This window comes from Lucilia cuprina, chromosome 4 (genome assembly GCF_022045245.1).
Source record: "Lucilia cuprina isolate Lc7/37 chromosome 4, ASM2204524v1, whole genome shotgun sequence".
NCBI classification, from domain to species: domain Eukaryota; kingdom Metazoa; phylum Arthropoda; class Insecta; order Diptera; family Calliphoridae; genus Lucilia; species Lucilia cuprina.
The window spans coordinates 42668806-42695842 of NC_060952.1; the positions used below are offsets into that span (position 1 = coordinate 42668806).

Consider the following 27037-nt stretch of genomic DNA (forward strand, 5'->3'; position numbering starts at 1 on the left):
CAAAAACTCCAAAAAATAAACAATAATAATAAAAAAATCAACAAAACTTTTAAATTATAATAGTTTTAAAGTTGCAATATGTATACTTTAAAAAGTTGTTATAAATTGTTTTTTTTTTTCTTTCTGTTAGCATTTATTGTTTAAATTTAATGAACCTCAAAAAACAAAGTGAAAAAATAACCAAACGAAATACATAATAAACCAAAATCTTTAACACCATCAAACCAGGAAAAAATCAAACCAATCACCTTGTAAAATAATTTGTTTATATAAAACAAACAAACAACAACAAATGTTATGAAATGTTTATTTAAATAATAAAATGCATTATTTACAAAAATGTTTGTTCACAAATCTGTCTAAATGTTTGTTAAACATGTCTCAAGCATATGTTTAGGCTTTTCATTGATTTTATTGTGTTAAATGACAATTGTACCAGAAGCGGTAGAGATCTGGTAATATTTTACATATTTTTGGTCAAATTAAAACTTATAGTTTACTATAAATGATTTTCGATGATATTCAAAACTCCTGATGTTGGTTTAAAATCTTAAAAAAAAAAATATTTTAACCCATTTTTGACGTTACAGTCACATTAGATCAGATTTTCACATTAGACTGTTTATATTCCGAAATATAATCAAAAGGGAATCGGAAAGTATTTATTACCTCCGGATATAACTAAACATACGACAATTGATTTAAAACTTCTTACGAATTTCGTCTAGAAAACTGAGTTTCTGAACATCCTACGACAGTAATTATAAAACTTTAAAACATTTAATTTTTTATAAAAAACTTTTGAAAATTGTTAATTTTTATAGACAATTTTTTAAAAATTTCTCTTTTTATATAAAAAGTTTCAAAAATACTCTTTAGGAAAGTTTTTAAATTTCCATTTCTATAAGAAATTAACGATTTTATATAAAAAATGTCAAAATCTCATAATTTCAAATCAGAAAATGTTGGAATATTTTTATAAAATATTTAAAAGTCTTTTTCTTTTTATAGAATCTTTTTGTAATTTAAACTTTTTATACACAATTTAAAAATTTCTTAGAAAATTTGTCTTTTTATGGAAAATTTATGAAAATGTTTCAACATTTCACTGTTTATAAAAAATTAAAAAAATTCTTATTTTATAAAAAATTTTTAAAATTCTCTTTTTATTATAGAAAATTTTAAAAACTGTATCTTTTTAGAGATTTTCGAAAAATTCTCTTTTATAGTTAGTTTCAAAATTTACGAAATTTTATTATAAAAAATATATTCAAAAATTTGACATTTTATAGAATATTTTTGAAAATTTTTCTTTCTATAGAATATTTCAGTTATTTTTTTTTTAAATAGAAAATTTCAACCATGTCTTTCTAAAGAAAATTTTGGAAAATTTATCTTTTTTATAGAAAATTTAAAAAAAAAATACTTTTTTTTTATAAAAACTTACAAAAATTTTTTAAAGATTTTTTAATATTATTTGTATACAACATTTTTGAAATCTTTCCATAGAAAATTTTTGAAAAATTTGTTAAATAAAATTTTTTAAAATTCTCTTTGAAGAATTTTTTTTTATTTTTTACAGGAAATTCTTTAAAATTTATTTTATAAAAATCATTTAATAAAATATTTGCGGAAATTAATTTTTTCTTAAAGAAAATCCTAAATGTTCAAAAAATTTTCATTTTGTTATAGAAATTTTCGAACATTTGACTCTTTTCTAGAATACTTTCTAAAATTTCTATTTTCAAAGAAAATTTTTTGTAGAATGTTTCAAAAATATCTCTTTTTGTAAAACATGTTTCTCTTTAAAGAATATTTATTTTTTTTGTAGAAAGTTTAAAAAATTGTTTTTTAATAGAAGATTTTATTATAAACAATTTTTAAAATCGAAAATTCTTAAAATTTGTTTAATAGAATTTTTTTTTTTATAAAAATGTTAAAATCTTTTTTGTAGAAAATATTTATAAAATTATTTTTTTTTTTTTTTTTTGTAGAAAGTTTATAAAATTCTTTTTTTTTTAATAAAAGATTTTATTATAAACAATTTTTAAAAACGAAAATTTAAATTTGTTTAATAGAAATTTATTTTTTTTATAAAAATTTTAAAATATTTTTTTTTTCTTTTGAAAATTTTTATAAAATATTTTTTTTTTAAGTTTTAAAAATTGTTTTTTAATTAAAGATTTTATTATAAACTATTTTTAAAAACGAAAATTTAAAAATTGTTTAATAGAAATTTATTTTTTTTATAAAAATGTTAAAATCTTTTTTGTAGAAAATCTTTATAAAATTATTATTTATTTTTTTCTTTTTTTTTGTAGAAAGTTTATAAATTTGTTTTTTTTTTTTAATAAAAGATTTTATTATAAACAATTTTTAAAAACTAAAATTTAAATTTTGTTTAATAGAAATTAATTTATAAAAATTTTTGAAAAATTTTAAAATCTTTTTTGTAGAAAATTTTTTTACAATTTCTCTTTTTTATAGTAAATTTTCGAGCAAATGACTTTTTTATTAAATATATTTAGAAAACATTTTTTTTAAAGAAAATTTTTTAAATTTTTTTTTTTAATAGAAAGTTTTGAAAATTTATTATTAAAAAAGAATAAATTTCTTTGTATCTTTTTACAAAAAATATTTTAAAAAATGTTTTAAAATAAAGCATAAGAAAAATACAATTATTTTTTAGAGGAAATTGAAAGAAAAGAAATCATTTATACAGAAACTCTTCTCTTTAATATATGTCTCATTATATAAAGTTTAGAAAACTTCCCCTTTTTTCGAAAATCTTTTAAAATATATATAAAAATAAATTTTGCAATTTCTTTAATTTTGCCATAACATCTTTTCTCTTTCCTAAATGGCTAATTATATGGATTGTTTCTTGTACAAACTTTAGCAAAAGTTTCAATTTTTAAAATTTTTCTTTCTAATTTTCTGCAATCATTTAATGATTATTATTTGTTATAAAAACTAAAAGTTCACTTAAATAATTGTGCAATATTATTAAGAAATTTGGTTAAAAATAACACTATGCAACCAACCAATACAGTTGTTAAACATTTTAAGTTTTTATTTGTTAAAGATTAATTACATGAATGTGTCATGGAGTCATGACAAAACAAAAATTACAATAATTAATTTTTAAAGTTAGGAAATTGTTGGATTTTATTACAAAAATGCTTGTACATGTGAAAGTTTATATTAAATAATTTAATTATAAAAATTAAATTAATTATTAAAATGAGAAAAGTGGACATGCCTATATACATATGATCCATTGAATTCTATGAAAGTACACCCACAACTTGATTCTAGAAAAAATTATAACTATCGAAGGCGGAATGATAAATTTACAGTAAAACTAATAAGGACATACTGCATGAGGATGTGTTTTGAATCGTATAAGATTCTTGGAAATGTTTTTAAGTTATCAGTATTGCTCTGCTCTCTAAGAGAAGTCTTTAACCTTAAGGTTCGACTAGAATAATTTTACCTTATTGAATCGCAATATTTACTCGAAAATTCACACATACCTGCAAATAAACAAAAGATAAAAAACCAATTTATTACATAAGAAATTTCAAAATATATTAAAATTAATTATTATCAATTCATAAAAACATCTTATCGATAGATAATTAATATAAATGTTTTCTTTTAAAAATAAATTAAGAAAACAGCAATAAATTAAAATAAATGTTAAATATGTTTAAATAAAAAACCAATACAAATAAATATTAAAAAAATTTGCGTGTCATATGAACATTAAATCAATGATGATGATCATCATAAATATGAATGAATTCATTTGTAACATTTTAAAAGTAGATAAAACAATGAAAAATTATTAAAAAACTATTTAACAAAAATTAAATTTCAAAATACGAAAATTAAAAGAAACTTACAATGGATTTCCATTTAACATCAACACCTTAAAATGAATTATTAATGGATGATGGGTAGGATGGAATGACCACTGAATGGCCATAAAATGTTACTAATTGAAAGAGATGGTAATAAAATTGTTTTAGTTTTTTTTCTGCACACAAACAACGGAAGATATCACAAGTGAAGAAAATGAAAATGAAATTATGACCAGAAGCAACAACAAGTCGGAAAAGTTTTAGTCATTCAAACATTTCTCCTATTCATTCATGCTTAAAAATACACTTGTATGAACAAAAAAAAGTATTTTCGACTTTAACAAGGAGTGCCTTTGTTTTTTTTTTTCTGCAACCATGAAATAATCAGACAAAAACGTAATAGTTTTAATAAAATGTGTAACATTTGACTTGGAGGAATGTTTTCTTCGCTTTTTTTAGTTTTAAATGTCGTGTTGCATAAACCTTGAGGCAAATTATATTTCAACACCTTTATTTTATTTTTTTTTTTTTTTTTTTTTTTGGTACAAAACAAAAGTGGTTGTAATATTTCATTCTTTCTTATCATAGATTATTTAATGAAAATTAAAGCAGTTTAAAGGAAATACGTAATAAGTCCTTGTTAAAACACATTATTATTTTATTTTTGAGCTCAAATACCAGTAATAATAATGGGCATTAGGAAGAGAAATTTTGTTTCTAAAAAAAGAGAAACATACAAACAGAAACCTTTAAATATTGTCAATTTAAATAGATTTTTTTTATAAAATCAATCAGTAATTAAAGAAAAAAATTTCTATAGAAAAGAAATTAAAAATCATTTGAGTACAATTTTTGACAATTTTTTAATTTTCAAATGTATTTTTTTAAATATGTTTTTAATTAACTTATTCGGGAAAAACTTTTGGAACATTTTCTTCTCCTGAACTGAAAGTCTTTTAAAAATACAGAAATTAAAATTTTTTCTAAAAAAATATAAAAGAAAAATACTTCAAAATTTAGTTTAAAAACCACATTTTAGAAAAAATACAAAATTAAACTTTCTAACATTAATCATAAAATGTATTACAAATTTCTAACAAGTTTTTGTTACAAAAAAACAGTGAAAAATTTAAATTATTTGTTTATATCTGTTAAATTTAGCTGCAGCTATTTTTTTGTCCCATAGTGCACAAACATAATTATACATTGCACATTGTTGACATAAACTTATATTTAAATAATATTTTTTTAAAAAATTAAATATGCAAGCGGTCTTTGTCAGTTCCTCTCTTTATCTCAGTCGGTACAAGCGAAAGTTGTATTTTTTTATTTAATTAAATGGCACTTAACAATTAAATTGTATTTTCTTTCTTCAGTTCATTTAAACAAGTGCAAAGTTACAGGCTTTTGTCTGATGCATCAATGTGCAAACTATTATTAGAGCTTAACAGCCATAGAAACTTAAGTCGTATCAAAGTCTTTTTAATGCATGTTATTAAATTATTAAAAAAAAAACAATTTTCTATACAATAAATGTAAAAATAACTTTACATATAATTATGCAAATCATAGATAAGTTTAACAACTGGACAGACAGATTTTAGGCAGTTGTTATGAGACTTTTTTTCTTCATGTCCAGACAAAATTTATTTTTGTTTGCTTAAGTTTATTTCATAAGGCAAAGCTAAATGTTTTGGATGAAACTTTATAATTATAAATAAATAATTGCAATTAAATATTATTTGAACTATCTATTAATATCTTCCATTAATAGTTAATTTACCTAAAAAATTAATTAATGTTTTCAATAGTTAATCACAATTTATTAATCTTAACAACACCTGAGTCCCTCATAAAAATATTTCTTGATATATATTTTTTCACTTATTCACCCATTATGATTTACTCCCAGCTATTGGGAACGGAAAAAGGCAAGGTTAAATTAATATTAATAATTGAATAGACAAAAAATAACTACATAAATCGTGTAAAAACTGTGTCTTTTAAATTAAAATTTATTTAATTAAACAGAGGTGGCAAAAGTAAATGTTTTACAAACTTAATTATTTAAATTAAGAAATTTTGAAAATATTAGCGAATACACCTCTCAAGCTGGATCATTTCCTCATTTTTATATTTTGTTAGAAAAATTTCTCGGTTTGGGGGAAATTTCCTTCCCCCCTCTTGGATCCGCGCATATACTATTTTCATAATGTAATCCAGCTAAAATTTGGTAATGACTTTCACTCAAAACAGAAACTTACATTGAAAAGTAATGAGTAAAAAGCTATAAGAGCCGCTTTTCACTACTTTTTCATTAGCATTTCAAGTTATTATTTAAACAGAGTGATGACATTGGGGACAAGTACTTACGGCGCTAGTACTTACAAATAAGGAGTTTAAAAGTTCTTTTGTATTAAAAACAAACAAAAAAATGCTCTCGCAGAAAACGATGCTTCTAGTTCGTTAGTTCGCTGTCTTGCTCATAACTCTACAGCTTAGTTATTGTGCATCCAATAATGGTTTTCACACAGAAACTCCATTTTTTCTCTGTGTGTACTGTTGCTAACGCGTGATTCAATAAAATGTGCAAATAAGACGGCAAAACTTAAAAGTACCTACGATTCAAATTACATGTAAGTCATTACAAGAGTACTTAAAAGTAAAGCAGTCTGTATGTAGTAAGTAGTAGTGCATTATAAATATAAAATATACCTATTTAGTTCATGATCAGGTCTGTTTCACGCTGTTCAGATTATTTGTCATTATACATATAGATTATACTTTGATCATGGTTAGGGTTCTATAGTTGAAACGAAAAGTCGACTTTTCGACTTTTTTCATTTAGTTAAAAGTCGACTTTTAGACTTTTTGCATTTTATGAAAAGTAGATTTTTCGACTTTTCGACATTTTTTCATTTAATTAAAAGTCGACTTATAGACATTTCGACTATAAGTATTTTATAAATAGTCGACTTTTCAACTTTTTCGACTTTTCGAATTTTTTCGACTTTTCGACTTCTTTCGATTTTTTTCCGACTATTTTTTGACTTTTTTCGAGTTTTTCCGACTATTTTAAAATTTTTGACTTTTTTCCACCTTTTTTAAAATTTTCGACTATTTTTGACTTGTTTCCACAATTTTCGACTTTTTCCGACTTTGTGACTATTTTCGACTTTTTTCCGACTATTTTGTTTACTTTTTTCTGACTATTTTAAAGTTTTTGACTTTTTTCCACTTTTTTAAAATTTACGACTATTTTTGACTTATTTCCACAATTTTCGAGTTTTCGACTTTTTCCGACTTTTCGACTTTTTCCGACTTTTTGACTTTTTTCGGCATATCGACTTTTCGACATTCAGACTTTTCGACTTTTATTAACAAAGTCGACTTTTCGACCTTTTTCACAGACGATAGTCGAGTTATCGACTTTTTTGAAACAAAATAGTCGACTTCGACTTTTTTCGATAAAAAGTCGATTGTTCGATTATTCGAAAGTCGATTTATAGAACCCTAATCACGGTACACCTTTTTATATGGTAATCGTGCGAATGATATAAAATATTTTGGTAGCATACATTTAAAATTCTTACTTTCTGCCCTAGGAAAATGCGATTTAATAAAATTTATTCTTTTTAAATTAAAATTCTAAAGATTTTTTAAAATAAATTTTCTCATCAGCGGGCCTCCCATTGTTTAGCTCATAAAATAGCAGCAGCAAACAACAATTAAAATTTTCTATAATAATGATTTGTTGCATTATTTATTTAGTTTGTTAGTTGTTTAGTATGTGTTTAATATTAAACTAAACAACAACAGCAACAAAAACAAAGAATTAATAAATAGACACCTTTTTTACACAAGTTAACAATAATTACTTGGCACGATTCAATTACATAGAATATTTTCAAGTTAAACATAGACAAATAAACGGATGGACAGACAGTAGAGAATGACGTATAGTTTGTTAAAAAAAAAATTAAATAAAAAATTAAGTCAACAACTTACTATGTGGCATGACAAACCAATAAATTGTTTTTTAAAAAACATTTTCTTATAAATATTTTTTTATTAAAAATAACTTAATCACAGAGTATGAAAACAAGTTTAAAAAATTTATGATTTGGTTGAAGTGGATCTTAAAATGCCATACATTGCATATATAGGGGTAAATGTAATTTATTATTTTAGGTTAAATTTTTAAGTATTTGTGTTTTTTTTTTTTTAATATTAAAACTGTTGATATATATAGCAAATATTTAAGTGAATTTAAAAATCTTAAGCTATGTATACATTGTTGTTTAATGTTACAATGCTGTCAGAAAAATGTTCAGAAAATTTCTATCAATAGTATGAAGTTACAATTTTTGTTTTGAAACGTTGTCAGAAAAAAAAAACATTTCTGACAATGTTGCAAGATAAACATTTTTCTGACAACATTGTAAGATCTAACTGCTTTAGTAAATTGTTTATATTCCAGTTATTTTGTTAGACCAAGAAAACAGAATTTAAAATAAGTTCTTAAACTTATTAGTTTTCAGTTTTTATAAGACTATCAAATATTACTCATACGCACTGTTATAGGTCATGATTTACCAATGAATGTATTACATATTGCTAAAAAAAGACCACCTAAAGTAGGGTATTTAATTAAATATTCAATAAGCACAATAATTATTAAATTACAACAATTAGAAGCAGAAAATAACTTAACACGTCATTTGCTATTTAAAAAACAGACACACACTAACAAATAGCAACAACAACAAAAAACTATTGTATTAAAACAAAAACTGATTATTCCAATGTACATAATATTTTTAATGATTTATAGCTAAAAAGTACAAGATGGGAAAAAAACACACTTTTAAACTTCTAAACCAGCCAATCATTGATTGTTTTTTTTAAGGTTCATTGTCTTTAAACTCACAAGAATAAAGTACAAAATGAGGAGAGAGAAAAAAAATATTAAAAAGTATCTGATTTTAAACAGCAGATAATTTAATATAAACGATTGTTTAAAAAAAAACTAAAGAAAAAATGTATGAAAAAAAAAACATAAAAAACCTTGATGACTAAACGTTAAAACTACAAAATCATTGTAAAAAAAGTTTATTTCTTAATACCGGAGTTTAAAGCTGTTTAAACAGCTGCCAACTCAAATAAAAAAAAGTATGAAGAAATAGGCTGACATGTGTTTAACAAAAAACATACTTTTATTGTTTTAAAACATTTTCCTTTTATAAAGCAAAACTATATAGAGAAATATATAAATGAGTACTAAAAAGGTTTCAGTTTAAACTTTTTGATTCTGCACCAACCAATGTTCTTTGCGAGTCATTGTCGTCTAGTCTTTGGAGCATTTAGTTTTTATGCTTTTCTCTTTGTTTTAATGCATTTATTTTCGTTTCATTCAATCTACTTAATTCTGTGTCACAATATTTATTTATTATTTATTTCTTTTTAGCATTTTTATTTTAAACATTTAATAGGACAATAAAAGTGTTAATTTGAATAAGAGGAATTTCATGTCAAGTGACCCAACTCGATTGTGACGAAATTTGTATAAACGTTAGCACTATTGGATAGTAGGTCAGACACAAATTTGCAGCTCTATCGCTCAAGAACTGTCGGATTTTGAGGAGTCAAAGTTGGACATTTTGGTAATAAAAGGTTTTATTTAAATGAATTTAACTTTTCACCTATTGATCCTAGCAAAAAATATTCAAAGGAGTTCAGAAAGATATTTCTTCATTCTTTCCAATTTTTTTTAATATAATTTTTTTTTTTTTTTTTTCAAAATAGGCCCTTTTTGTTTAAAAGAAAGCTTAAACATCGGAAGACATCGATTTTTAAAGATGGGTTACTTGACACGAAATTCCCCATCAAAATAAAGTCGAAAAAATATTGTCTGATTAGATGCTCATTTGCGTATAGAAACTTTAAACCGTTTTAAGAAGATACAAATAATAAAAATTTTCTAAAAGCCCGACTACTACGTATATTAAAACTTGGATCCACCCTTTTCTTTTTAAGATTGAAAAAATCCAAAATCGAAATTTTATTTTCAGACGAAAGCTTATTCCATAACAAATTCCTCAATTTGGTTCAGTAGTTTTTAGACGTACTTTTTTATGAAACAAAATTTGCCCTTTACAACTATAAAAATATTCAGTACACTAGATGCTGGTGATGCTTTCATTAGTTACATTGTTGCTGTCATTATCAGGCGCCATAGTCGATCACTTCTTAGTATAGAAAATATCTTTTAGCATCTTTTACCAATATTGTCTTTTGTATATCATTCTAGGATTCGTCTGATTCATATTAAGAAGCATCCTATTATGTGTCTATGATCAGAGCAGCGTCGGTGACTCTGTTAACAACCGGAAGCTTTGGATTCTGTAATCGCGACTACTACCGGAAGTACTTAAGGGTAGATTGTCTAAACAAGACGAGGATAATTAAAACTTTTATGTTTGGCAGTTCGTCTTGAAATTTGGGAAGATGGTTATGATCGACATACATATTAGATTATTAGAAAAAAGCATGCATGTACTTGTCGGCTGGCAAGGTACAAATAATAATATGATCTATGACAGCCTCGGATCCAGCTCGAGATTTTATGGGAGAAATTTTGATATCTATTTTACTTATTTTCCTTTTTCCTTATTTATAAATTTTGTATGGTAAATTTTCGGTTTTGTAAGGGGAGGGGAATAATCACCAAAGGGAGAGAATGTAGAGTGACTGGTTCCTTTATTTAGGATAACTCGGAGAACTATCACCAGATAAGTCGAAACATTTTCCACTTCTCTGGGGTTCGTTTGAAATTGAAGCTAAATATACTTAATGAAAAGCTCCTCAGTTTACTATAAGCGATTAAAATTTATATCTTAGGACAATATGTCAAAAAAAAAATTGCAATATTTGGAAGTTGGTCTCAAAAATTCCTTGATATTGAGCTTATAGCGGGGAAAAATTTGTGAATTTCAGACATTTCCTAAAAAGGACATGTTTGGAGACTAGGGTCAAACACGGTCCGATCTATATAAAATATCAAGACTTGTATAAAACTTAGTTGTATTGCTTTTTGTCTAGTCGGACGGACTTCGACTCAGAAAACGATTTTAAGCCGATTTGAGTACTTTTGTTAGTTACAAACATCTTCATGTAAACATCTGATGTATACATTACCCCTAAAATGCTATAGGGTATTAACACGGCTCACTTTATGTCTGGTTTCATTTCAAAATGTTGTCTTTGAACGATTCTCATCATCCATTTCGTTTTTTTTTTTTATTTTTGACTTTTATTGTTTATTTTTAAGATTTAAACTATATTTTTACTTAAATAAATACAATGTTTTAGGTAGTATAAACGACTGTTTAATGTGAGTTTCTTCATGTTTTGTGTCTTTTTTTTTAAATAAAAAGAAGACTATTTTCTGTTTCTTTTTAGGTTAAAACAATAAAGAATCTACATCAACGTCACGAAAATGACTCAGAAAATTAAGAAAGAAAAATTGTCATACAACATTGTAAATAAATAATGTAAGTTAAGTCAACTGCTTTGATTTAATGCAGTTAGTTTGCCATTTTACAAATCATTAGGAAACTTACGGAAAGTGTTGTGATCTATATGCTGCTAGATTTTGTAAATGAAATGTCATTTAATTCAGGGTATTCACAGGTTGGCAAATTTTTTTCTCTAATAAAATTTTTAAAACATTTATTTGTAATTTGATAAAGAATTACAATTAAGGCAATAAAATTAATGAAAAGTTATTATAACAGTTTCACATTTAACGTTATTCAGATTGAACGATTATAATAAACGTTTCCAATTGTTTAAGTTTTTTCGTTAAATATTTATATATTTAGTAGATTTGCATTTTCTCTATTAAGTAGCAATTATTGTCTTAATATAATGCCTATTAACAATATTTGCCACTAAAATGTTTCATAAATTTTAAACAAATAAACTGAAATTGCAAATGCACAAAAACGGCGGCAAAACGTTTCTTTTCCCAAAAAGATATTTAATTTCAATGAAAATCTATAATTACCATACAGCAACCAAATAAATTTATATAAAAAAAACTAAATAGTATAGTTTTATAAATAATTTCTTCCTTTATGCATAAAAAGACTGTTCAAAATGCAATTGCAACAAAACACGCAAATAATTTCTGCTGCAAATGCAAAACTGCCACAAAGTGTATAAAAAAGCAAATGCAACATTAAACTCCCCAACTTTTAATATTAAAAAAATAAGAAATTGAATGCAAAACTCTAAAGAAAACTAACAGGCTTTCTATCCACAACAAATCGATTAAAATCAGTCTAAAACCATGTAAAAGATTCAAATAATTTTACAGACAACAGACCAAAAAAAGAGAAGAAAAAAAAACGGTAAAAACTACACACATAAAAATATTTAAATATTCATATAAAATTAAACATAATTTAACAAAACAAGAAAGTAAAATTATAAAAAAAAAAATACATTACACAGTGCACATGAATACGTGCAAAGTCTGTCTTTGGATCTGCAGTCTTTGATCAGTATCAAACTAAAAAATAAAATGTATATTTTATTTTATTACGACTACAATCTGGCAAAAGATATTGTTTAAAGATCATGGAGCATTTTGCAATTTTATTAAAATTTTAAGAAAAAAAAAAACTCTAAAAAGCAACATTTATGTACCACGCCATTAAACACAATATTTTTAATTTTTTATGTTAAAAAATTTGAAATATTTTTTACAAATTGTTTTACATAAAACAAGATATTATTGCTGTTAATATTTGTTAAACATTTATAATTCAATTCATACATTTGTACAATTTTCGCCATTGATCTTCCATTGATTCCTCCATTATTTGTTTAACAAACAAAAAACGCGTTTTACAAATCAAAAACACATCAATGAGTGTGTGTAATTTTTTTTTCTCAATGGAGGAGGTCAAATCATTGATATATCGATTTGATCATATTAAATTGTTGAGGCATATCAGAGAACAATGACTTCAATGTTAGAGATTGCCTGTCATTTGTTTTGAAATTACATACAATGCAACATTTTGAAATGATTACAAAATAATAACTATTTGACATGATTGATTGTTTGTGGAGAAGTATCATGTATAAGATTACATTAAAATTATAAAAGGAATTTTAGGTCAGCAAGAGGGCTTTTATTATAGTAAAGCTTTCTATTAAATGCTTTTTAAAACTGTTAAACTTATTTCTTTAAGCATTTTTCATTGAAAAACTTTGCATAAACTTATAAGAGTGCAACATAAACTTTAAGAAAAATTTCATTTAATACGAACTTTCTACAGACATATTTTCTTTTACTAAAAATCCTATTTAGCTTAAAAGCTTTTTTCAAGAAAAAATATTTTAATTAAGAAGAACAGCAAGCTTTGGATGTTAAAACTTTTATAAATGTAAAAGCTTTATTTAAAAGGCTTTTGGGAAATCATAATAAAAACTGTTAAAATTCTTTACATAAACTTTTTTAAAAAGAAAAATTGTTATTCGAAAGCTTTACACAAAACAAGAAAAAAGCTTAACGTTAACTTTTCCTTAAAATATTTTTTTTCAAATAAAAAATATTTTTTACAATATGAAAACAAAATTAATTTAAATTTAAGAACTTACAGATAAATGTATGAACTTTTTACTGAAAAAAAAATTATAAAAGTATTTAAAATAGTAAAAAAGCTTTATATAAGCTTTGAGAATAATAATATATTGGTCATGTTTTTTTTTTCTAAAAATCTTAAAAAAATAAAAAAAAATTTAAATAAACTTTAAGGATAAACTTCATCAAAAAATGGTTTTATAATATATTTTTTTTAATTATTTAATATTTTGCAAATAAACAAACTTTTTCAAATAAAAAGCTTTAAACTTAAACATAATAAAAAAAAACTATTTTGGAAATAAATCACAAGCTTTTTAAACATATTTTACATTACATTCATAAATAAACTTAAAAATATTAAAAAAGAAAACTTAGACATATATGAAACTTTTTTTTACTATATCATAAATAAACAGAGCAAAAAATGCTTCGACATAGTTACCACAGCTATACTATGTTGACTGTAAAAATATATTGTTATCAAAAACATATAATTTTTATTTCAATTAGATTTAAAAATTTTTTTGGTTACTCTAACATTTTCATGTTCATGGCAATTATAATTTTGAATATGATTCACTGAATCATTATTTTTCAGCAACTATATAATGATAAAAGTGAAAACATATTATGTTATTTACAACCATTTAAACTTAAAAATCAAATACAAATTCTAAGCCTCGTTACACAGAAAAAATTATCGGTAGTTTATTTTCAATTAACATGTTTTAATTTTCTTTATTTTTTATTTAAACAAATTTTTATTTGTCTTAATTATCTCGTTTTTTGACACTGTTTGAAACTAAAGTGTAAAATTTTGATTAAATTTTTAATTAATTCAATTAATTTTTTAATTGATTGAAAAATTTTTTCTGGCCTTCTTTTCCATTTTAAATTTTTTTAAATATTTTATTTTTAATTTTTGTGCTAGCAATATTTATAATTCTTAAATAGTCCATAAAATTTTAGGCATATAATATTCAAGTTTCTTTACAATTTATGAAACACTTTATATGTTAAATTGTGTCAATAAAGTGATAATTTTTGAAAATGCTGAACGCATTGTTAAAGGTCTAGTATTCCTTTAACATTGTGTGTAATCGATTAATAATTTAATTGTTTGAATCACAATCTTAATTGATTTATAAAAAATTTTCTATCAAACAGTTTAATTTATTTGATTAATAATTTAATAAAAAAATCAATTTTATATTTATTAAATATTTAATTTATACAATTAATGAATTAATCAATTTTAAATCTTGTCTCAATTATTGACATTAATTGTTCTGATTAATCCGTTATTTGGAAAAAAATATATATTTTTACTTTTTTACAAATTTGGTAATTGATATCATCATTTTGGTTATAGGTGCAAAACTTGTTTGATACAATTATTTTGATAATTAAAACTCATTTTCAGTTTTTTCTGTGTAACTCCACCTCCGGTTATCGTTTAACCGAAAGTTATTCTGCCGATTAAAATATTTTTTTTTTTGTATTTTGTATTTAACTTTACGATAAAAAAAAACCAGACATTGGGGTAAGTATATTATCTTTATTTAATTTTAACTGTAACTTTACTGATTCAGTTATTAAAATAAATTTGATTTCGAAACATATTTTCTAGGTAAATTATGATCACATTGGATCATTTTATAGTGTGTAACAATAATTTGATAAATAAAAAAATATTATGATAAAATTTTTAAACTGTATTTAATCATAATAAAGTGTTTTTTTCTCTCTGATTAAAAAAGCTTGCATTCTTTAAAATATCTTAAGACTTTAACTAAAACATCCTTCACAACTTTTAAAAAGAATATATATGTATTCTACGCAAATTTGTTCCCCTTGCTAGTGAAACTGGATAACACCCCTATCGCTAATAGAAATGAAAATTTTGTTCCCTTGAAATTTTCATTTCATTCGAAGAGAAAATTGCTATTGTGAACAATTCATTCACAATAGTTGATTTTGTATGGAACAAAATTCACAACAGGCGAATTTTTTCACGACAAAAAAGTTAGTGAGCAAAAAAAGTGAAAAGAGAACATATTTCGCGTGAAATGATGATTGGCGATAGGACTTAATAATTAAGCTTTAGAAAATAATCTCCACCAAACAAAACAAGCTCAATTCCTTTAATAAAAAGTAGATCCTTTATCCCTCACAAAAATGATACAACTAAAAAGCGTTTCCTATCCCTACCGAACCAGTCACTAATTTTTTCCCTTTAGGATACTTACAAAACAGCCTCGAACATTAAGTATGTGTTTCTTATAGTACAGAGTTTGGGAATAAAAAAAATCAACAAAGACATAAATATTATATTTTTACATTTAAAATTTGATCGGCACCCGTATGGCTACCAACTACAAATTTATTTTCTGCATATACACTTTCCATTAAGACAAAAGTACTTAAACTTTCAACTTTAAATAGTTTATATAACTAAATAACGTCCCTGCTGTCTGGTAAATTTCACTTTTTCTTAAAAAAATTAAACTTTATAACATAAATGCAGACAAAACTGACGATAGAAACTCTTAAAGGTTTTAAGTCAAAAACAAAGAAAAAAAGTATAAAAAAAACTAGTAACATTTAGCTAAAAAGTGAAAAAAACGCACATAAAATTAATTAAAATGTGTCATTTTAACACAATGTCCAGTTTTCAATGAACTTTTGACATCTGTTTTATGTTATGTCTTTTTTAACCGACCGGTTATAATCATAATCGCAGTAATCATTATGAACATTATAATCATAGTTAATATATTTTTTATTTTATTTAGAAAAAAACACCTTTGAGGTTTTTCCTTTTTTTATAACTGCAGCTAATGCAAAACATATTTATATAGAAATTAAAAATTAAATAAAAAGAAAAAGTATTTTAGTTGATTTTGAAAAAAAGCTTGTGTTTCCAAAACAGGGGGCTGTCGCAGTTATTTTGTGTTAATTTGACAAACATTTTGACATTTTAATGTGTTGAAACTATGAAATTTATGTTTCTTTTTTTGTAGTTGTTAATGGTGAACATTTTGTGTTGATTACCAATGTTTTTTTTTTTAATGTTAACGTAACATGATTTATAGATATTTGAATACATTTATTTAATATATTTAAATGTAGTTTTTGTTTTTTATTTGGCTGCCAAATATTATCCATGAAAGTTATGTTTGATCGATAAAATTCAATAGAAAACATTATCTCCTATAAAGAAAAAATGGTAATTGAAAAATATTAAATTTAATATGTTGTTGGTAACGGATGATAGAAATAAAAAAAGATCCAAAAAACCCAATTTTTAATTCTTCAGTAAGCTTTCAGTAAAGTTATTAAAGTTTTAGGCTTTTCTAAAGTTGGAACCTATTTTTTAATAAAGTTTTCAGTAAAGTTATTAAAGTTTAAGAGAAAATGGAAAAAGCTTTTTTAAAGTTAAAAACAATTTTTTTCAGAAAGCTTTTCGTAAAGTTTTTTTAATTTCAAATAAAATTAAAAATATTTCATTAAAAATCTTTAAAACATATCTTTAATAACAAAAACTTTGTTAAAAAAAGTTCGGTTATATTTTACATAAAAGTTTTATTAAAAAAAAACTTTCTGATTAGTATTTCCATTAAAATTATTCAGAAATATTTCATTAGTAAAAGTTTTTTAAAAAATTAATTTAAAAGAAAAACTTCCACTAGTTGTAAACATTTTTTATAAAAAATTATTTAATTAAATTACTTGTGCAGCTTTTTCAAAAATGATTTGGTAAACTTAAAAGTTTATTAAAAACTATAAAAAAAGTACTTTTTATGAACTTTTTTTTATTAAATACTTTTTATTACCATTTTTACAAAGAACTTTTTATGACATTTTTAATAAACAAAATTTTGTAAATTTCTTCACCTAAAAAGCTTTTTAAATCGAAAAATTTTTTGGTAAAAAAGCTTCTTGCGAACTTAAAAAAGAACTTCCAATAAAGCTCTTTTACGTTTAGAAGAACTTTTTTTTAGGAGAACTTTTGATAACAATTTTTTTATACTAAAGCTTTTTATGAATTTTTTAATTTTTTATATGAAATTTTGTTTGTTAAAATTTTTTTTAAACTTTTTACAAAATGTTTTTTTTTACCTTTTAATGTCATCTTTTTCATATACATATGTATATAATTTAATTTAAAAAGAAAGCTTTTTATGAACTTAAAAAAGTGCAATTTTGAAACTTTAACAATATTTTTGTGAATTTTGAAAAAAACCTTATCATGACCTTTTTTATTAATTCTTTCTGTATAAAAATCATTTTATAAACTTTTTCGTAATTAAGCTTTTTATAAATTTTTCATAAAAAGCCTTTTTATTAAAAATACTTTTTGTGGATTTTTTTTTTTTTTAATTTATTTCTATAACTTAGAACTACAATAAAACATATATTTTAAAATTATAAACTTTTTCATAAAAAACTTTTTATGTACTTTTTTAATTAAAAAGCTTTTAGTGAACATTTTTAAAACTTAAAACTAAAATAAAACAAATTATACAAACATTTGCAAGAGCTTTAACAATAAAATAAACCAGAAGTAGATTAGAGATCATAGATTAATAAAATATAAATAAAATAAATTATTCTGAAAAATTCCTTTTAAAGGACTTAAAAGCTTTAAGTAGAGTATTTCCAAGTCGGTTGGTATCCAACAAATTTTTCTTAATATTTTTAGCATAATTTCCATGTTGGTGGCTTGGTGTATAAAAAAAAGCATTTGTAACATTGATTGACACATTTCTTTTTTGTAGCAGTAAAAGTTTAATTTCATTTTCAACTCGTACTATTATTATTGATGTTACAACATTTCAAGCGAAAAACAAATTCATAAAAATTGTTTCTCGTTAACTGGTTTAAACATGCAAATACTTTAAATATCGCAGGCAAAAATCAATATAAATCAATTTCAAAATGATTTACAATATAACATTTGATATATAGATGAAATTTAGAAAGAGAAATTACAAAAATGCAACATAACATTAATTTTAAATATTAATTTATGAAGTTTGTTTTTCTCATTAATTCACTGATTCTTGTGTCAATAATAATTGTCCAAATAACCTTCAATACAAATTAATGTTTAGAAGCATTTGTTTTTCCTGTTTCATTATTATTTAGTATTTTTTTGCTTTTTGTTTTTGCTATTTTTGCCCATTAAATTGTATTATTTTAACTGAAGTGATGGTGTTTTGCTAATTAGCTGTGTGTTTATGTTAGAGTTTGTAAATTATACTTTTAATGTTAAATACTTATTTACGAATTAGTATTACGTATTTTTTTATTCTCCTCATGTTTTTTTGAAAATTAACACGTAAAACAAGCGAATATATGGGGAAAAATTAAAAGCTGAGTCAGTAATGTTTGTCTGCTTAGAATGGTTTTCGCTAAATATTTTTATAACCTTAGCTTTAAATGGTCTAAAGCTTTGATATTTCTAAATGGCCTTAAAGTATACGACGATTCAGTTAGAGTTTCTATGCTTTGAATATTTGTTTTAAGCTTATTGTAGTTTTTTATAAAAAAACAAGTTTAAACAAGCTTTTTATTTAACAAAGATATAATTTTAAAAATGTTAGAAAAAAAACTTTATAAAAACATTTAGCTTTTTAAAAAAGCTTTTTTCTATAAATTCTGATAGAAAATATATTAATTAAAAGTTTATTTCTAATAAAGTTGTTAAATTTGTTTAATAATGTGTTATCAAGCATTCTTCTATAATTAATATAAAATTATACAAAAGCTTTAAATAAACTTATTATATAAAAAAAGCTTCAAATAACTGCTTGAAAAAGTTTTGTTATAAAAATTTTTCTATCTTTATAGACTTTTGTAATAGAAAAGCTTTAAAATGTTTTTTAAACTTTTTAATATAAAAAGCTCTTTTTAACTAACTACCATATGAGTTAGAGTTTTATGCTACCTATATATTTATTTAAAGCTTTAGCCAGTACTTTATAAAACACCAACAAAATTGTAAACAATATTTTTGTTTAACTTCTGAAACTTTTTAAAAATACAATTTTTCTATCAAAAGCTTACAATAATTTATATATAAAAAGCTTTACAAAAACGTTTTGCATTATAAAAAAGCTTTTTTCCTATAATCTTTAATAGAAAATATATTCATTGAAAATTTAAAAAAAAAAGCTTTAACTAAACTCATTATATAAGAAGAGATTTAAGCAAATGGTTAAAATGATAAGATTTGTTTAATTTTTTAAAGCTTTATAGATTTTTCCATAGAAAAGCTTTAAAATGCTTTTTAAAACAAAAAAGCTCTTTTTAAGTAATATATCTGAAAATAACATCAAATTGTATTTGAAAATTAACAAAAAAAAAACAAACACAGATTTTTGCTGGAAACCGATCTATATTTTGTTATTATTGCTATGGAAGCTTCTTTTGCAATCACTTTAAAGTATAATCATTCCAAAGACTTGCAATTTAACATAAATACATTCTCATTTTAAAATAAAACAACAACAACTTAATATAGCTTTACAACATTTCCTTATTTGACAAAAAGACAGCAAAACAAATGTCTGTATTTTGAAAATAAATGTTTAATAAATTGTGTTCAAAACCCTTATTAAAAATTTTACAGACAATATGAAAAAAATATATAAAACAAAAGCAAAAACAACAACAAATTGAATTACAATCATGTTGCCCAATTTGGTTACAACTTGACACACAAAATGAATTTTATGACTTTGTAATTGTATGATTCAATAAACAATTGTAAAAAAAACAACAACTATAAAAGTTTGTAACTGTTCCTCTAACTGACGGTCTGGCAGTTACGCGATGTCTGTTAAAATTTACAATATTTGTATTATTCAATATAGTTCAAAAAGACAAACATGGTAAAATTAAACAATTTATAATGATAATTTATTTTAATTGTTTTAAATATAGAAATATGACCAAAAGTACATGTTATAATTATGTTTTAAAGCAAAAAACAATCCATCAAATTTGACTATCAATAAAGTATTAAATAAAAAAAAAACAATAATTATGTCTAACATGATGATCATGATTAAATTGTCTAATGTCTACTACCATTTATGGCCGGAAATCAATCATAAAGAAATTTTGTAATAAATCAAAAAAAAATAAGAGAAATAAAACTCGTTCACATAAAGTAATTAGAAATGTAATTTACATTAAAAAGTAATATAATTAACAGAAAATTTAATTTGTTATTTATAAAGTTTAATTATATTTAATTATCACTTTGAGGGTCAGTTAAAAGTTAAACTCATACTAACTGTCTAAACTAAATGCAAGCACAGTGGTCAGCCATGGTCATTTAAAAAGCTTTTAACTCTGTAGTGTACTTATGAGTAAAGCAACTAACTGTCAATGTTAAATGCAAATTTTGTTGTTGTTGTTGTTGTTATTATTGTTTTATTTTCTCCTACAATTAATGTCAAGTGTATTTACAACATTTATGTTTATTCAACCGTCCGAACGTTTGTCCGTCTGTCTATGTTATTTTTTACTTGTAGCAAAAAAATTAAAAGCGAAAACTGCCTGAGTTTGTTGAGTTAATTACATCCATCGCTGAAAGAAAAAGTTTTTACATTTTCTAATTAAAAATGTTTTCATTATTTTTATTATATACATATGTATTTTTTCATTTGGGTTTTTTATTTGTATTCTTAAGGGAAAACAAACATCGTAGTGTAATAGACAAAACAACATTAATTATTAACAGTAGCTGGTTTTAATGACAGTGTTTAACTAATTACATGAAACTAGTTAAATAGTTTGCTAAATATAAGTTAAAATAGAAGAAATAAACTGGCATTGAAAATAAGTACAAATTATGTGTCATATGGCCTTTAACAAGTAGATAAGTTTATATGCCCTACACCACTGTAGTGGGCAAGGTATTAGGGGTTTGTAATGATGTTTGTATCGCGTAGAAATATTGCCCCCGACGGTCAATAGCTTAAGAATTGTGCACAATTTCATCATCACATGGAAGAGCTAAAAAGGTTAATTACCCTTAAAATTTCGTAAAAATATTTGATTCTGACGAGAGTTCTCTTTCACGTGTACGGTACGCAGATGTCCCAAGATTTTTTTTTAATTTTTTCGATTTAGAGCGTAGTAAATGGTTATTCCTAAAGAAAAATACGTTATTTTTTAAAAATTTTATGTCACTACAAACAGGACAATATCCTGCGATATCCTTCGAAAATAGTTTTTCATTTTTTAATAAATAATGGTCGATATAGGTACATTAAAATATCAAAAAATACATAAAAATTTCAGCCGGCTTTTACCGTCCGGAATCTATAATGATTTCATCACACAGGTGAACAGCAAGACATGTCAAGATGGTCTTAGAATCTAATAAGAATCTATATATATATATATATATATATATATATATATATATAATATATATATATATATATATATATAATATATATATTATATATATATATATATATATATATAATATATAATATATAATATATATATATATATATATGTATATATATATAATATATATATATATATAATATTATAATATATATATATATATATATATATATATATTATATAATATATATATATATATATATATATATATATATATATATATATATATATATATATTATATATATATATATATATATTATAATATATATATACTTTTCTGGGTCTTAGACCAATATTTCGGTGTGTTACAAACGGAATATACAATATACCCCGATATTTTATAATAGTGGGTATAAAAATATAACCATTTCGATAAACCAAATGCTATGTTATCTCCGATCGATTAAGAAGCCAAATATATATGGGGCAAAGGGTAATGCTGTGTAATTGATGGGAATAAAGAGGTTGCTATCTTTCTATGTTGATGAAATCTGAAATCTGGTCAGAATGTGAATTTTTAACTGATTTGTTTGAAACGAACATTGCCCGAAAAACGTTCAGAGTATGAGAAAAGATATGAACGCTACATGTTGCTAAAGAGTCGATTGGAGTGTTTGCATTCCGCTTATATAACATACCTGGTCCCGTCCGACAAAAACAAACACAAATTTACTATTTTTCATTAAATATTAGGAAGTAGAAGTTAAGCACTTTCTACTAACAACACACAAATTGTTATCACTTAAAACCAGAGAAATCATCAGCACTTCCACAAAAAGTTTATGGCTAAAACCTCACGTACATCAATTTATGTTAATTATTATACTAATTTTAAAAACATTCAAAGTGTCTTTTTAAAATGTAATTTATTTGCAAGTTTTTTTGAAATTAAATCCCTCTTAAAATTTTTCGCAAAAAAAATGAAGAGCAAAAAACTCGATTTACAATGAACCCTTCAAAAGAGCATGCGCGCCTAGCTTCTGCTTTTTGTGAAATCATTAGCAGCAACAATTGTAAGTGCGCGGTAAGAAAAGTGAATAAATGATAAAGATACTTTTGTTTAAATCTTAAATTATGGAGATGGATTTTTTGTTTGTAAAAAAAAATACGAACAAAAAAACATTTAAAAACCCACGTTTGAGTCATCATCACGAGAGTTGACGACGTGTTTTAACTGTAAAAAATGTGAATGTTTTTCTAGTTTTTTTTTTTTATACAAATAAAAACTGATTTATTTAGCTGTTAAGCAGATCTTTTTAATAAATAAATTTTTAAATTTAAATAATTTGCGAAAAAATAAATTTAATTAAAAATAATCAATGTTTGTTATAATCAAACAAGTTTGACAATTATTTGTCGCGAAACAAAAAACAAATAACTAACATTTTACATTTAATTGAATTGTTTATATTTGTTTATGTTTTAAAACTCTATTTGACTTAAAGTGCGTAACCACCACTTCTATTAAATATTCATATTGCAGTCGTCGTTTGTTAAATTTGTTTATTTTGGCCTCAAAACTCTAACCGCCATTTATGGCCCCAACGCCAAAAAGTCAAATGTTTTAATGATAAATTGCCAAATTGCAAAATTTCATATACTTGAAGCCATATAAAGGTTAAAACCAAATTGATGTTTGATTTTTGTTTGTGTGAAAATTAAACAAATTATACACAAACTGTCACACTGTCAAATGGTTATATTTAAATGGTTTTAAATAGAAAAATAATTATTTTAGCATTTTTTTGTAAACTTCAAAATTGCAATATTTTTTTAATGTAGAAAATAAGCATTTCATTTTTTTATTTTTCATTTAAAAGTGCAATTGGAATTTTGTAAAGAATCAACGCCTCAGGGCATAAATTAATTAATGTTGCAGTAAGTACTTCAGCGTACAAACATAAGTCCCAGGTTTTTATTCGTTGTCGGCAACTTTTTATGTGTGTAAAACAAGAATCTTCTTATGTGTAATGACTTATTTAAGTACTTATTTGTAAGCGAGTGTACGAATGTTTTTCTTTTGTGAAAAAACTTAATGATATAACAATCAAAAGGAGCTTATAGAATCGTTTGAAGAAGCGACATTTGCTATAAGTGAAATATGTCGAAGTGTTTTGACGGCCTTATTAGACGACGGTATTTTTCATCCACAGGGTGAGCTTTTTTGGCGACTCTCTTACACGCAAGTTCTTGGTTCGAGACACTGCCCGTCAATGTACAAGTACTCTGTTAACCCTTTCACGCACAAAACTAAACCGCAGGACTTTTTTTGGATTGACTTCACCACACAATTTATTTTGACGTAAATCGATATCGAATATCGCAGGATATTATCCTTTTTCTCATGTAATGATAGCAAATTCTAAAAATTTCTTTGGAAATAACCATTTACTGTAGATGTGAACTTAAATAACGATATAAATAGAGAAAAATTAAAAAATAATCCTGGGACAGCGGTGTCCCATATACGAGAATGATTTAAATACTCAAGCTAAAAAATCTCTTGACAACGTTGCAAAATAAGACAAGTCCAATACATACCTCGACACCGAAAAGTTAATCGCTATCTTAAAGCTAATAGGGGCAACTAACCTCAAACCCTATTGATCATCCAAGGGCCATAGTAAGGATCATTTTCAATTGACAAGACTTATTTCACTAGTCACATGGACCTACTAAGGTAAGTATATTTTACAGGAAACTTCAACACAGTCATCCTATAATTTCACTCCTGCCATCACACTCCAAAAACAACACAGATACAAGTATCCAATTGTATATCGTACACAAAATCATTCTTAATCTTTGCATTATCAGCACAAATCCAACATTTTATTAATCCACTTGGTGTGGAAACTGAAACTTATTCGAGGATTATATTTTACCGTGCATCAATCCTTTTCCCAAGCATCCATTCACTCGAATTAAGGGCTTAACAAACACCTGCAGATAACAAGGACACATGTTTCCTATTATCGAGTGATCTGGCCCCATGTCGAATCAGTTTACAGTCTCGCCAGACTAGAGGTATTGGTAACCAGGATCAAGGTAATATGCCCCCGGGAGGATCATTAATCAAAAATGGATTCTATATAATAACCTGAAGCGGAAGAAATCGTGTGTGAACCAGCTGAATCAAATGATACACGATCATTGACCTTAATATGCGACCAAACAGGAAAGCATAGTTGAGAAGTAGGGTTCTATAGTTAAAACGAAAAGTCAACTTTTCGACATATTGACTTTTTCGACTTTTTATGACTTTTTGATTTTTTTCAGAGACGATAGTTGAGTTATCGACTTTTTTTAACAATATAGTCGACTTCGACTTTCTTCGACAAAAAGTCGATTGTTCGATTATTCGGAAGTCGATTTATAGAACAATATTGAGAAGTTTTCTACACGTGCATTACACACTTAAAATAATCTATGCTTAACTTTACGCAAAACTATTTCGTCTCTACTTTTTTTCGTAAAATTTACAAAAATTTCGTGTATTATACGAAATATTATTAATAATATTTAATATTTTTGTTTCGATACAGAATGCTCTCTCTAGTGTACACTTTCTTTCAGAATAGAACCGAAATTGGTTTGAATTGTAAAGATAAACGATTTTAAGAAATGTGGGAAATAACTTATTATAAACTATATAAATCTACAATAATTTTATATATTTATTTTGCAAAAAAACAGCACAATAAACGGAAATCAATTCATAACAATAAATATTCGTTCGCATTTCTTTGAAGCAGCATTTTTTGGCAAAAAAAAAAAAACTTTAAACTCATGTGTTTCTGTTCCTCTAGCCTCTGGCTATAATTTCAAACCGAAAATTATAATAAATTGAAATCTTCCTACAAGCAAAAATTAATTTTTATAATTTAAGTTGTTAATTTAACATGCTTCTAAACGACGTTTAAGTGAAAGTTTTTTTTTCATTTAGCTTCTTTGCATATTTTGTGCACTCTTTTTATTTTATTTTCTTTTCTGCTTTTTATTTCTTTTGTCGCTTGCCTTCATAATTTTTAGTTGGCGGCGTTGGCGGCTGCTTTTCAAAACTTACTGTGGAAAAAATGTGTTTCAAATTGTATTTAAATATCATTATTTTGGTTAAGTTTCTGTTGGTTGTTTTGCAGTTTTTTTTTTAGTTGAATTGTGGTAAGATGGTTGGTACTATGTACTCATATTCGGTTGCAAACCACAGCTGTGCGATTTGAGACTTTTGAATAAAAAAAGCACTAGCAAAAACCAAAATAACATAATATATATATATATATTACTAGGTTTTCATTGCACTGTAGTACAAAGATAAAACGTTTTGGGGGAAGTATACCTCAAGGAAAAACATGTGTTATTTATATTCACTATCATTTTGAATCTTACACTGAAATTAATCCGTGGTTAAATTCACGAAAAAATTGTACTACTTTCATAATATTTACGAATATTTTGTTTATAACAGGAAATATTATTTGGTAAAACTTTTTTCTAATTTTACAAAAGTATGCAAAAATTTTGTATTATATTTTTTCGTATATATATACATTTAGAGAAAACGTCTTTCATTACAAAATTACAATTGTACGATAATATTTTTTATATTTTACTTTTGAGGATTACGTTTCGTTATCCCAAGAGGCTTTATGGGATTCTCTAACCCATAATTTTATTTCAGCTTTCGTAGCGTTGAATGGTTTTGCGATCGCCAGTTTAACTACCTCTACCTTTCTACCTACGCTACCTTTCCTTTTAAAGCTTACACATTCTACATTTCGTTGCCAACTACTCCCGAGACCTATATAATATATTTTATTAAATATTTTAAAATTAACAAAAAAATTTGTGTAATTTTAAAAATATTTCCTAAAATAAAGGAAAAATTTTAGTAAAATGCATAACATTTTACTAAAATTTTTCGTACAATTTCTTATATGAATGCTATGAAATAATTTTATGCTGCGAAACCAAGAAGTATTTCGTACAACGTATGAAATTTTTCATATATATTAGGTATGAATTATTTTAAGTGTGTGTACAAGTTCTACCAAAGTTTGTTAGCTTTATTACTTAACATCC

At 24.1% G+C, this 27037-nt stretch overlaps 1 protein-coding gene across 6 annotated transcripts in view; it reads right to left on the reverse strand.

Annotated features, from left to right (window-relative positions):
* LOC111679322 (putative uncharacterized protein DDB_G0277255) overlaps positions 1-27037 on the reverse strand; it is a 181141-nt gene that overhangs the window by 39639 nt on the left and 114465 nt on the right. The window lies entirely within an intron of this gene.